At 45.3% G+C, this 12,284-nt stretch overlaps 1 protein-coding gene across 3 annotated transcripts in view; it reads left to right on the top strand.

Annotated features, from left to right (window-relative positions):
• Positions 1-3,898: 3,898 nt before the first annotated feature.
• The window catches only part of LOC141172263 (sulfotransferase 2B1-like), a 322,371-nt gene continuing 313,985 nt past the window's right edge, over positions 3,899-12,284 (top strand). The window contains exons 1-2 of one of the 3 annotated variants that reach the window (XM_073656267.1): positions 3,947-4,054; positions 10,076-10,132. The gene's annotated coding sequence lies outside the window, so the exon portion shown is untranslated. Of the gene's footprint in view, positions 4,055-10,075; positions 10,133-12,284 lie in introns of all 3 variants that reach the window. The other 2 variants (XM_073656266.1, XM_073656269.1) reach the window with 2 other exon arrangements.

The following is a 12,284-nucleotide window of genomic DNA, read 5'->3' as shown; positions in this document are numbered from 1 at the left end:
AACGTGTGTCTCATTAAGGCAATGTTTGAGGGTGCAGGTGGAGTCCCAAGAGGAGATGGAGGAGGCAGAAGCAGTGTAGTACCTGTTACATACAGAGGTTTGTCCCGCAAGCCTTGGGGATTCCAAGACCTGAGGAGCAGCCCCTTCCCCAACTGCCCCCACAGCCTCCAGAGTCACCCAGTGCCTAATCAGCAAGATGTAATGCCCCTGGCCATACTTATCCAGGTATCTGTCGTGAAATGCACACTGGCAAACAAAGATTTAGTCAAGGAACGGTTGTTGTCTGCGACATGCTAGTGTAGCGCAGGCACAACTTGCTTAGAGAAGTAATGGCGACTGGGCAACTGGAACTAGGGGACTGCGACGGCCATCAGCTTTCGGAAAATGTCTCTATCCACTAGATGGAAAGGCAGCATTTTTGTGACTAACAGACTGGAGATTGTGGAGTTCAACCTCCTACCTTTGTCATGTGTAGGATAAAACAATCTTTTATGTGACCACAACTCTGGGACCGAGGGCTGGCTGCAGTGCTGAGAGAGGCTGGAGTAGGGTGAACACAACAAACTGCTAGACAGTGAGTGAGGTGCAGGCAGAGATGTTACGGTGGATTGAGAAAGATGTGTTGTGCTCAGTGAAACTAAAACAGCAGGCATGTCAACTTGCATTACAGCTGATGGGCTATAAGTCACTCTGACTAGAGCGGATAAACAAGTGGAGGTTCTGTGGCTGGAGACCTATGTGAGAAAACTGGGCACGGTGACAGAGGAGGAAGAAGCTGCAGATGCGGTTGATTGGTCAGCCGATGGTTGATGAGGCCCACTAGACTGAATTTTATTGCATTGAGAATCGCAGACTAAGCAATTTTTTTTTACATGCACGTAGTAGTCAAATTATTGCAATTTTTCCTCTACTGAGTCATTTTTTTCAAAGTTGGCAGATAATGTGAGTTGGGTCATCCTTTGCGTTCTCAAAAAAGGCCTAGGCTAGGTAAACCCTGCCACCCCTACCAGTTGCAGACCAGCGACCGCTGCTGGCCATAGCCGCAGCTCTGCCTGAGGATGTAGTGCTCATCATGGTTGCATCACTCCGTGTCTGTGTGATAGGACACAAGGTAACCTCCTCATCTTCCTTCTCATCCTCTGCTGAGCTACTCAACTGCATGCCTCTGGGTTCACACCAAGTGGGATCTACAACCTCATCATCATCCTCTCTGTTCTCCCACTCCTCACACTGAGAGTCATTCTTCTCTTCTTCCTGCCCTGGGAGAACAGTATAGTTTGCGTGCACCTCAGGTATCCGAGTCTCATCAGGATCACCTCCACCCCTGGGGGCCTGGTGACGAGAGTCAGGATTCTGCTCAGACCCTACTTTGTCCTGTCCCGGATCCAACATAAAAAAAATGGTGCAGATGTTTTCCTCTTCTTGAGTCTGTGAATCTTTAGAGCAGACCTTTGATGCCCATAGCATAGAATGTCTGAATAGTTCTGCAGACTCGCCCATCTGTGGTTCCCTATAGTCAATTGGGCAGTTGGAGAGTTGTAACACAGGGGGAATCAAGGGTAATTGGGGTGCCACCTCTGAGGACTTTACTGTGTATGATGTTGAGATGAAGGATGAAGAGGAGTGGCCACTTGATGCAGCGTTTACCATCCACTGGAGCACATGCTCTTTCTGGCCCTCATCTACAAGGTATACCTCTGTGTAACTGACAAAGAAAGGGAGTGGAGTAGCGTGTCCAGTAACATAAGTTGTCAGTTGTCTTTGGATAGGATGGATGGTGTTGGTTCAGTAGAGCTTTCACTAACATTACTATCCACCCCACGTACACATTGAACACCAAGCCTATTCCCCCTTCCACCACGACCTTGCTTTTTCAAGCTCATGTTGGATGTACCCTTCCCATCTTTTACCCAGCTGTTTAACAAACCTATGGCCCCACCTTTGTCAATAAATTACCAATCAGTATTTGCTCAGATAGTGTGGCTGGAGCAAGCTAATGACAAGAAAAATACTACTCTGGAGCCCTGGATACAGCTGAATCTCAGCGCAAAAGAATTACAAGCTCAAATGTGGCTTGCTTTATGTAGCACGGTAGGAACAGAAAAAAATAGAGTTTCAAATTTGTACTCCTGCATGGAGCACAATATCAGCACAACAGAATTCTATGCTGAAATGTGGCCTGGTGTCTCTGTCTGGACCACACTAATAGCAAAAATGATTTATCTGCTCAAGGGTCAACGTCCCAGCCACACAGGATCCTAACTATCAAAACTATCTGACTTACAAGAAACCGCCTAGCTAACTATCTCATTTTCTCAATATCCAGTAGCAGCAAGAGCAGTCTCTCTGCGCTGTTACACTGACCAAATGGCGCTAAAACAACTTGTCCACTCATTATATGGGGAGGGGCATGTGACTTCAGCAGCCAATGACACAAGCTAGAATCTCCACACATTAAGTTAAGAAAAAACAAAAATTAAGGTTAACAGTCCGCCACTACTCTGACCTCTCCTCATCCCCTCCTCTCATCAAACACATCCCGCTGCTCATCATACAGCACCACTATCCAAGCCAAAGTCCTAAAAAATACACCAGTGAAATGCAATCATTTACTGTAATTTGTCCGAATTTTGTAGATTTTGGGTAAAAATGCTTGGGGGTCCGATCACGAATTAGAATGTGCAATGTTCGTGCTGAATTTGAAAAAAACAAATGTTTTCCGAACATGTTCGTTCATCTCTGATGATAATAAGGATTTTTTATTCACAACGTGGCCTTTCTTAAGCTAAAACATACAATGTGATCTTATTTTTTTTTTTCACTTTATAAAGATGCCAGTATGAAGGTGAAACACATTGAATCATGAATCCTGTCACAACTGTGCATGTCACAACTCCACCAGGTTGGTATTAACCAAACACTTATTGACTCTCCCTCATTGGGGTATACCTCTTTTGTGCACTCTGTTCCCCACATCTAGATTTCTTCATGTGGACATAATGTTGCACATGCCTCACCTACTCCTCCAGTTATGACCCTGAATGGCTCTTATAGCCTATTCAGATTTGTTGCAATTGTGTTGGGTGACGGCAACAGCAGACTTTTTTTTTACTCCTCCACTATAACTCTTCCCTCCCTGATAACTGCGCCCAGAGCATATGACCTTCCTTCCTACCAGTTTCTTAACTGCTTTGGGATTAAAAAGATTGTCAAAAGTTATTTGTAGTATTATAACATGTGGCAAAAGAAAAAGCAACAAGCATGGGATTGTGTAAAAGGAAAAATATGACATACCACTGCATTGCCTCTGACAATCATATTAGTGAAGAAAAAGTGAAAGGAGTTACGGAATACATGACACATCATATGTCTCAGTCACAGCAGGATGATGTTACCTCTGACAGAGACGCCGTCAGATTGAGTTAGAGCTTTGCACACATCGTCCTACCTAATGACATTTGACTGAAAGTGATTATATTTTTATCAGTTTTAAATACTAAAAAACATAAAGTCTGTCAGTGCGGTGTGTTATGGCATGAACTGTTGGTTACAATCTGGTTACCATCCTTTTCTATGGTGAGGTCACTGTACTACTATTCTAGTTGTATTAAAGAGATTGAATGGGATAGAATAAATTTACTGAACCTGACAAAGTCGAATTTCAAAAGATACTTGTTTTTCTTTAATGACGATCCATTACTGTCTGCAACTACTATATGTATTTCTCTATACTTTCTGGTCACTGTTAGGTTAATTTCTGTTGCACTATAGTTTTTAGCTAAGTCCATATTAAATGTTATGTTTCAGAATCTACTTTTCTCTGTAAATATTAATTTCCTACTGTTATTTGGATATGGCTTTTTTTCTCCTTGTGAAATATATTTTGTCCATTGGGTGGAGATATTCTGCACAAGATTACAGAGTACAGGATCGTAATGTTGTTTGTTTTGTGAACAAAACTCCTATTCATGCTGTGACAGATTATATAACCACTGGGTCCTTTCATATATATGAGCTTTTCTCAGAGGCTAAGAAATTTCAACCTCTACTGAATGTAAGTATATTTTTACAAGACCTTTCATTTCCGATTCGCATAGTTAAAATAGAAAGTAAAGGATATAATGTATAATCATGCAATGCTGTTGAGTTTAGAAATTACCAGTGTCATAAGCGTCGCTAAGCACTTTCATATGAAGCCTGTGCCCCGATCTCCAATGCATTGCCCCGATTCTCTAGTGAACTATTTTGTAAAATAAATATTATTTTATAGAAATAACTGTTTCCACTCATCTGATTCTCCAGAGTTCCCACCACTTCTTCTCACTTTATTCCATGTTGCTTCCCCTCAATTGAGTCCTCAGTACACCCCAGGACTCGAAAAGTAAGAAGGTGCCCATTATGTATGTACAGTATGTAAAATATGCATTTAGGGGAACATAAGTATGTGTATGTATGAAGCCTTTATAAACATGCGTGTGGGTATACAGTATATAAGAATACAGATTGTGTTCTTCTGTATGTGGATGTAGTAGGTGCACATATGTAGTGAATGTACGTGTGCATAAATGTGTGTGCCTAAAAAAATAGATGTCCATATGTGTGCATTGGATAGCATTATTACGTGGTAGGTATGCAGTATGATTTGTAAATAAGGTGATGTATATATGACATTATTGGCCTCAGCTTGGCATATAAATTTGGAAAACCTCCTGGCATACCCCAAATGGATGCCATACAGTGGCATTTGTAACCTTTAGGTTTACCCCACAGTTTACCTTTTTTTTGTACACTGTGCAGGATAACATATTTTACTAAATACGTTTTGTAGTATGGGTCGTAGGGTTAATGGCGCACTATGGACACTCCTTGTAATTTAGCAAAACATTTTTTCAGCACAAATATAACATGCTGCAGATTTAAATATGTATGCAACATACCCAAATATCGGCAAATTTCATTTCCATGTATTGTTTATGGAGTTTTGTAAAACCCTTTTTACTGCCATTGATCTGTAAATTAGTTACAGATTTTTGATGTGGAATTTATATCAATAATCTGCAACAAATGTGACGTATCTAAGGCTACAGACACACAATCATGCTTTTTTTTCAGTCCATGTATATGTGTGAGCAATGGTCAGCACATGGACCAATTGTAGCATATGTCCCTGTGCACACTAGCATTTTACCAAATGGAATGGTGTTGGGGACATGATTTTACCAAAAATGTTGTATCTAATTACATGGGGGGGGGGGCATGGGGAATGATTTTAATGTCGGGGGTGTGAGTGATTACTCTAACAGGCAGGTTAAATGATGAGGATGATTATAAAGTAAAGGATCCATATAATTAAACAAAAGGGATAGGGAAATGGGGATGATTACACTGTAAGAGGCATATCCAATAATGCTGGGTGGGTCAAGTGATAGCATCGTTAAATTGTAAAGGGTGTATATGTTTACTAGTGTTGAGCCACCCCCGTAGTGTTCGAGTTCTGTTCGGTTCGTCGAACACCCGTGTGTTCGCCGAACTGTTCGTCGAACACCTTCGAACACCGTTAAAACCAATGGCAGGCAAACAAAAACACATAGAAACACATAGAAAACACCTTCAAAGGTGTCCAAAAGCTGACAAACTGCTCAGAAGACACAACTAACACATGGAAAAGTGACAAGTACATATAGTCATGCGAAAAGAAAAGAGGTGGAGGAGTAAAAGGAGGGGGAGACACAGATATAGGCATGTCATGCCCTTCTAAAATCCAAAAAGTGAGAAGCCGACACGGCCAGTCCGCTCCTGCCCGTGCCACCTCCGTGTCGCCGGGTTTGTGCCAGAGCTGTGGTGAACCCTGACGGCCAGCCCCCCTCTCCCAATACTGGTGCCTGTCCACTGGTGGGTCGAGCGAGCCCCCCTGTGGTGGAGGCAGCTCTAAGCTTTTTAATTTAAATTGTCTCTCTAATTTGAATGAATACACTTTAAATCCATTTACAAGGATCTATTGGAGGGCAAGTCTCAGTTAAAAAGCTTTTATAAGGATCGAGCTCGGCTGTCCACCGCAAGGCATCCTATTGCCAGTCCCAGCCCCTATGCCTTGGGGAGCCTCCTGATGCTCTTCACTGAGTATCCCGTGGTCCCGAAGCATTTCCTTTGAAAAAATTAAGTGTCCAAACTACAGGTGGTGTAGCTTGCTTAACAGCCGGGATAATCCGCTGACTAGCAGACACTGCTACTAGGCACAAAGTATTTCCTGGGCTAGATGCAGTTAAAAATTTGTAATTAGATACTCTCGTTGGATGCTGAGAAAGCATTCCATAGAGTCTCCTGGCACGCCATATATGATTCTCTTAAAAAGCTTGGGGTAGGGGTCTAGGGGACCCTTTTGTAGCCAAAATCACAGCCCTGTATCGCAATACGTCACCTAGGCTGAAGATTAATGGAACTGTAGCACCCTGAGGGCTCTGTTGCTACAGAGTTATTGAACCTCACCCAGAGGTGTGATATCTCACTCTCAGGTAAGGATGGAGTGTGGATCAGGACCCGACACCTGCATGCATTAAACCACATTGCCGTGGGGCAGGGCGACCAATATGCCCCTGAGATGGGAATGACAGTCCCTGTCCCTGGCTGGAGTGGGGGGAGGGAACACTGAGGAAGGGGAACCCTGTAGTGCAGGAGCAGGGAGGAAGCAGTTCCTGGGTGCATTGAGAAGGGAGTATAAAAGGTGGGCACCATCTTAGTTCAGTGCAGAGAAGTCTCAGCAGAAGTGACAGGGAGCAGGGGCTCTGCATGAGCTCTGCTCCGGAGGCGGGCCTAGTAACAGAGGCCCAGGCCTGGAAGAGGGAGAAGGAAGGAAGAGGAGCGGAGAAGGCTCCAGGAACGAGGAACAAAGGGATCCCAGGGGTGCTGACGGGCGAGTCGAAACCGCACGCCCGAATCCACCTGCGTGGAGGGGTCAGGCCAAAGGGGGAGACCGGTCCCTGAAACTAGTGGAGACAGGAAACGACCCTCAGCTAGAAACCGGAGGCTGTGACATTTTATGTGGCGCAGCACCTCGCTAAACCCGCTAGGAAGGCACCACATAGGGTCAGGGAAACTGGTGCCAAGTTTACCAAGAGGAGGCCCGAGGCAGCCGGACAGAAGGGTTGGTAAGAAAGGCCAGACAAAGGACACACAAAGGGGGTCCTGTGAAGCGCTCCAAAGTTATCTGGTAGTTGTCTGAGCCCCTCACCTGGTGAGCACAGTACGACGTGGGCAGCCGTTACCTGCAGAAGTGGTCTGGATAATAAGAACTGAGAGTAAAGGCCCTGGACTGCATCACTGACTCCGTGTCGTTACTGCTGCTGCCCTGCACCATCACCCCCATCCTCCGCATACACTGCCCTGAGGCTATACTCCTGCCACAACACCAGCCTCAGCGGTCTGCCCTGCAGCGGCGGTTCACTCTGACCGCAATCCACGGGTGGCGTAGTCGGACATTTAAACATCAAAACCACATAAATAGTTCCGCCACTGGTTTGACCGCCCTGAGCCACGGAACCGGGTCGCCGCCACGGAGACTACAACCACCAGCATCCACCAAAAAGGGTCCGGCTCCGGGTGTCCCAAGGCCCAGGGGGTGCATCAGAACATTTTCATCACCTTTCACAATCACCAGTGGGACAAGGCAGGGATGTCCTCTGTCCCCTCTCTTATACATCCCAGTGACGGAGCACCTGCTCTCATCAATTCGCCATAACCCCAATATTAGGTGGATTGAGGTGGGAGGCACCGAGTACAAGTGCTCTCTATTTGCTGATGATGTCCTAGTATATATCACTCAATCACATATATCCATCCATGCTGTTATGGCTGAAATAGATCACTTTGTTACATGGTCAAATTTTAAAATCAATGCAGCGAAGTCTGAGGCCCTCGATGTCTCCCACCCCAAATCCATATAGGATTCCATCCAGTCCAACTTTCCCTTTGCCTGGCCCTCACAGGGTATCAAATACTTAGGAATTCCTATTCATAGAGACCTCTCCCATCTATGTTATCTTAATTTTGGGCCCCTTATTGAACAACTCCATACAGACCACGGTTGGCAAGTTAGAACTGTAAGATTCACTACGTGAACCACTGGTGTTTTGTGGAAAAGCACATGTACACTGTGTTCCAAATTATTATGCAAAAAGTGTTTAGGAGTGATAAGGGAAGAATTTGTTTGTTTGTCAGTTAAACTCATTGATGGTGATGTGTGTCAGGGCTCTTTATATCACTGTAAGCAATTGCAGACACCTGTGCTAATTAGTTTGGCAGGTGTGTCCAATGAAAGGCAAGACTACTTAAGAAGGCTGTCTCACATTATTAAGCAGCCTACATTTTCTGCCAAAATGGGAAAGAAAAAGGATGTGTCGGCTGCTGAGAAGCAACAAATTGTGGAGTGTTTAGGTCAAGGCATGACTACAATCAACATTGTGCGATGATCAGGATGAAGTGTCTTGGCAATCAAGAAGTATGTAGCTGATTCACAGTACACATGTGTGCGTGCTGATAAGGGCAAATTGAGGACTCTTTCCTACAGGCAATTACGTCAGGTAAAAAGAGCAGCGGCAAAAAAGCCTTGTCATAGCAGCAGACAAGTTTTTGAAGCTGCTGGTGCCTCCAACGTCCCCCGAATAAAAAGATGCAGGGTCCTTCAGAGGTTTGCAGCTGTGCATACGCCATCATGTCGACCTCCTCTATCCACTTCACACAAGCAGAAACGGCTCCAGTGGGCCAAACATTACAAGAAGACTGATTTCAAAACTGTTTTGTTCACGGATGAGTGCCATGCAACGCTCAATGGTCCAGATGGATGGAGTGGAGGATGGCTGGTTGATGGACACCCCACGCAAACACGGCTACAGCGCCAACAAGGAGGAGGTGGAGTAATGTTTTGGGCTGGAATCATGGGGAGATAGATTGTCGGCCCCTTTAGGATCCCTGAAGGGGTAAAGATGAACTCCATAATGTATGTGGAGTTTCTCAAACAGCACTTCCTGCCATGGTTCAAGAAGAAGAACCGTGTATTCCCCAGCAAGATCATTTTTATGCATGATAATGCACCATCTCATGCTGCACATAAAACATCTGCATCTCTGGCTGATATGGGCATAAAAGGGGACAAACTTATGGTGTGATCCCCATGCTCCCCTGACTCTACCCCATTCAGAACCTCTGGAGCATCATCAAAAGGAGTGTCTATGATGGCGGGAGGCAGTTCACATCTAAGCAACAGCTCTGGGAGGGTATTCTGTCCTCATGCAAAACAATTGAAGCAGAAACCATCCAAAACCTGACAAATTCAATGGACGAGAGAGTTCAGAAGCTCCTTTCGAACAAGGGGTCCTATGTGAAAGTGTAACATCACCTAAAATAAAGTTTTGAGTTGAAAACTGTTTGATTTCAGTTTCTAATAACCTGCTAATGCTTATAATTTCAAAAATGAACATTTTTTTGGTCTTTATTAAAATGAAAAGGTTGATCGAAAAGTTTGGGGGATCTAAGAGTGTGGCAACCCAGTAGTCAGGATTACTTCGAATTCTGACAATTTGAGGGTCATGTTGCAGGTAGTGCAGCAAGAAGCCACTTATGTGTCTTGCGCATCTCGGAGCCCCAAAATTATTTTCCGGGCTAGATGCAGCTAAAAATTATTATTAATTTTAAATCTGGTGGAGCTTAGTATAGATGGCCTAATAGAATCAGTGCTGCACACTGCTACAAAGCCCAAATTATTTTCCAGCCAAGGTACAGATAAACATGATTAGTAATTTTAAATCTGGTGGAGTTTAGTATAGATGGCCTAATAGAATCAGTACTGCACACTGCTACAAAGCCCAAATTATTTTCCAGCCAAGATACAGATAAACATGATTAGTAATTTTAAATCTAGTGGAGCTTATTATAGATGGCCTAATAGAATCAGTGCTGCACACTGCTACAAAGCCCAAATTATTTTCCAGCCAAGATACAGATAAACATGATTAGTAATTTGAAAGCTTAAAACGGTTGGTGAGGTGATTTTAACCGAGCATCATTCTTTTACTCTCCCCAGGATGACACAGGTGTAGAAAAGTCGTTTCGGATCCATGATTTGTTCATCTTTATGAACGTGAGTCTGTCTATATTATCAGTGGTGTAATGCAGTAGGTTGCTAGCATTACTGTAAATGGTCCAGGATGTGCTTACCGGACCATGTACCTTCCCCTTTATCTGACTGGTCACATGACTGTGACATCACCCAGGTCCTGCATGCACAGTAAAGCCCTGTATACATGACTGGGACAGCACACAGGACCTATACACACAGCTGACTGATCACATGACTGTGACATCAGCAAGGTCCTGTCAGTATGTGGCTGTCTGTGCACAGCATATATAAACCTGCTTAATTTGAGACAGGTGTGTTCGGTGTGAGGCGTGAGGCCTGTTCCCCATGTGTGTGGGATACCGTGATACCGTTTGTGAGAGGCCTAGTGAGGCCGAGAGTGAAGCCTGGCAGCCTGAAAGGCCAAGCCTGGTTCCGATGCATGGATGTCAGTGGCCTTTGAGGGAAAGCCGGCTTGTGGAAGTGTCCTGAAAGGCGCAGGCTGGATGTGAGTGGAGACATACCAGTAGCCTTAGACGGAACGACGGCTGGAGACCCCTACCTGGGAAGCCGCAGAGCCACAGTGGTGGCAGAGTAACGGACTGAGACAGCTATACCCGGCAAAGGTAATACCCGGTGCTATATGGACATTGTGATATGAACATTGCTACTTTATTACCTTGCCGTAAGCTGTACCCTGGAGCAAGTGGGCCGGTGTGCCACTTGGCTCATGAATTGTTTATGTGTGTAAACCTGCCGGTGGCGGACTAAGATGAACTGTGTGTGAACAGCGGTATATGAAGTGCCATAATAAACTGCAACACTGTGTGAAAAACGTAAAGACATTGCACGTGTGCATTGATTGACGCAGCGAAGCGAGTTACCCCCAGTATGATGACTAGCGCTGCCTTACAGTGGAGAGCCGCGTGCGCTTATCTGTCAGCACACCACCAGCAGCGCTGAACACACGTTCAGACAGAACGCTGGCTGCGGGGCATGACAAGATCTCCAAGGCGTAAGTGGCTAGCTCCGGCCATTTATCCAGATTGGAAGCCCAAAAACAGCAAGGGTCCAGTGACACAGTCATGGCTTCAATGTTTACTTGGAGATACTCCTGTACCATCGTCTCTAGGCGTTGACTATGTGTCAGACTTCTTGTCTCCTGTGGCCTAGCAAAGGATGGGCTAAAAAAGTGGTGAAATGATTCAGCAAAATTGATGTTACCAGGAGATACCGTGGTTCTGTTACGGTTTGAGTGCTGAACACTCGACGGTCCCACGGTTGGCAAGTTGGAACTGTGAGATTCACTACGTGCACCACTGGTGTTTTGTGGAAAAGCACATGTAAGATTCTGCAACAGTCTCTGCTGATACTCCTGCATGCGTGCATCCCTTTCTATGGCAGGAATAATTTCTGCAAATTTACTTTTGTACCGGGGATCTAACAGTGTGGCAACCCAGTAGTCAGGATTATTTCAAATTCTCACAATTCGAGGGTCATGTTGCAGGTAGTGCAGCAAGAAGGCACTCATGTGTGTTGCGCATCCAGGAGCACCAAGTCCCTGTTGTGTTGGTGGCGAGGTAACAATCATGCTTCCTTCCTCTGTCCTCTCCCCCCAACCTCGCACAACAGAAATGTGATCAAGGTCTCCCTCATCTGATGAGTCTTCCATCAGTTCGTCCTCCACTTCTTCCTGGGCTCCTGCACCTTCCTCACTAGTTTGGCTGCTACCATGCGCCCTGGTAAAACCATCGCCCCCACCCTCACATGCCTGCCGCCTTGGTGCTGCCGACTGTCTGAAACTTGCAGATGTTAGCCCTTCCGCATACAACTCCTCCTCCTCTACTTCCTCCACCTCCTCTTGTGCCACCACCTGACTCCGAATTCTGTTTAACATGTGCTCCAGCATGTAAATCACCGGAATAGTCATGCTGATAATGGCATCGTCAGCACTAAACATCTTCGTCGCCATTTCAAAACTGTGCAGAAGGGTGCATAGGTCCCTGATCTGAGACCACTCCTCCAGCGTGATTTGGCCCACCTCTGGATCTCGTTGGCCCAGGCTATACGTCAGAACGTATTGCACCAGGGCTTGTCGGTGCTGCCACAGTCGCTGCAACATGTGCAGAGTTGAATTCAACCGGGTAGGCACATCGCATTTTAGCCGGTGAAGTGG

This window comes from Phyllobates terribilis, unplaced genomic scaffold (assembly GCF_046119375.1).
Source record: "Phyllobates terribilis strain yellow unplaced genomic scaffold, ASM4611937v1 Scaffold_12__6_contigs__length_324123572, whole genome shotgun sequence".
Classification (NCBI taxonomy): Eukaryota; Metazoa; Chordata; class Amphibia; order Anura; family Dendrobatidae; genus Phyllobates; species Phyllobates terribilis.
This window is presented reverse-complemented; position numbering and strand designations above follow the sequence as displayed.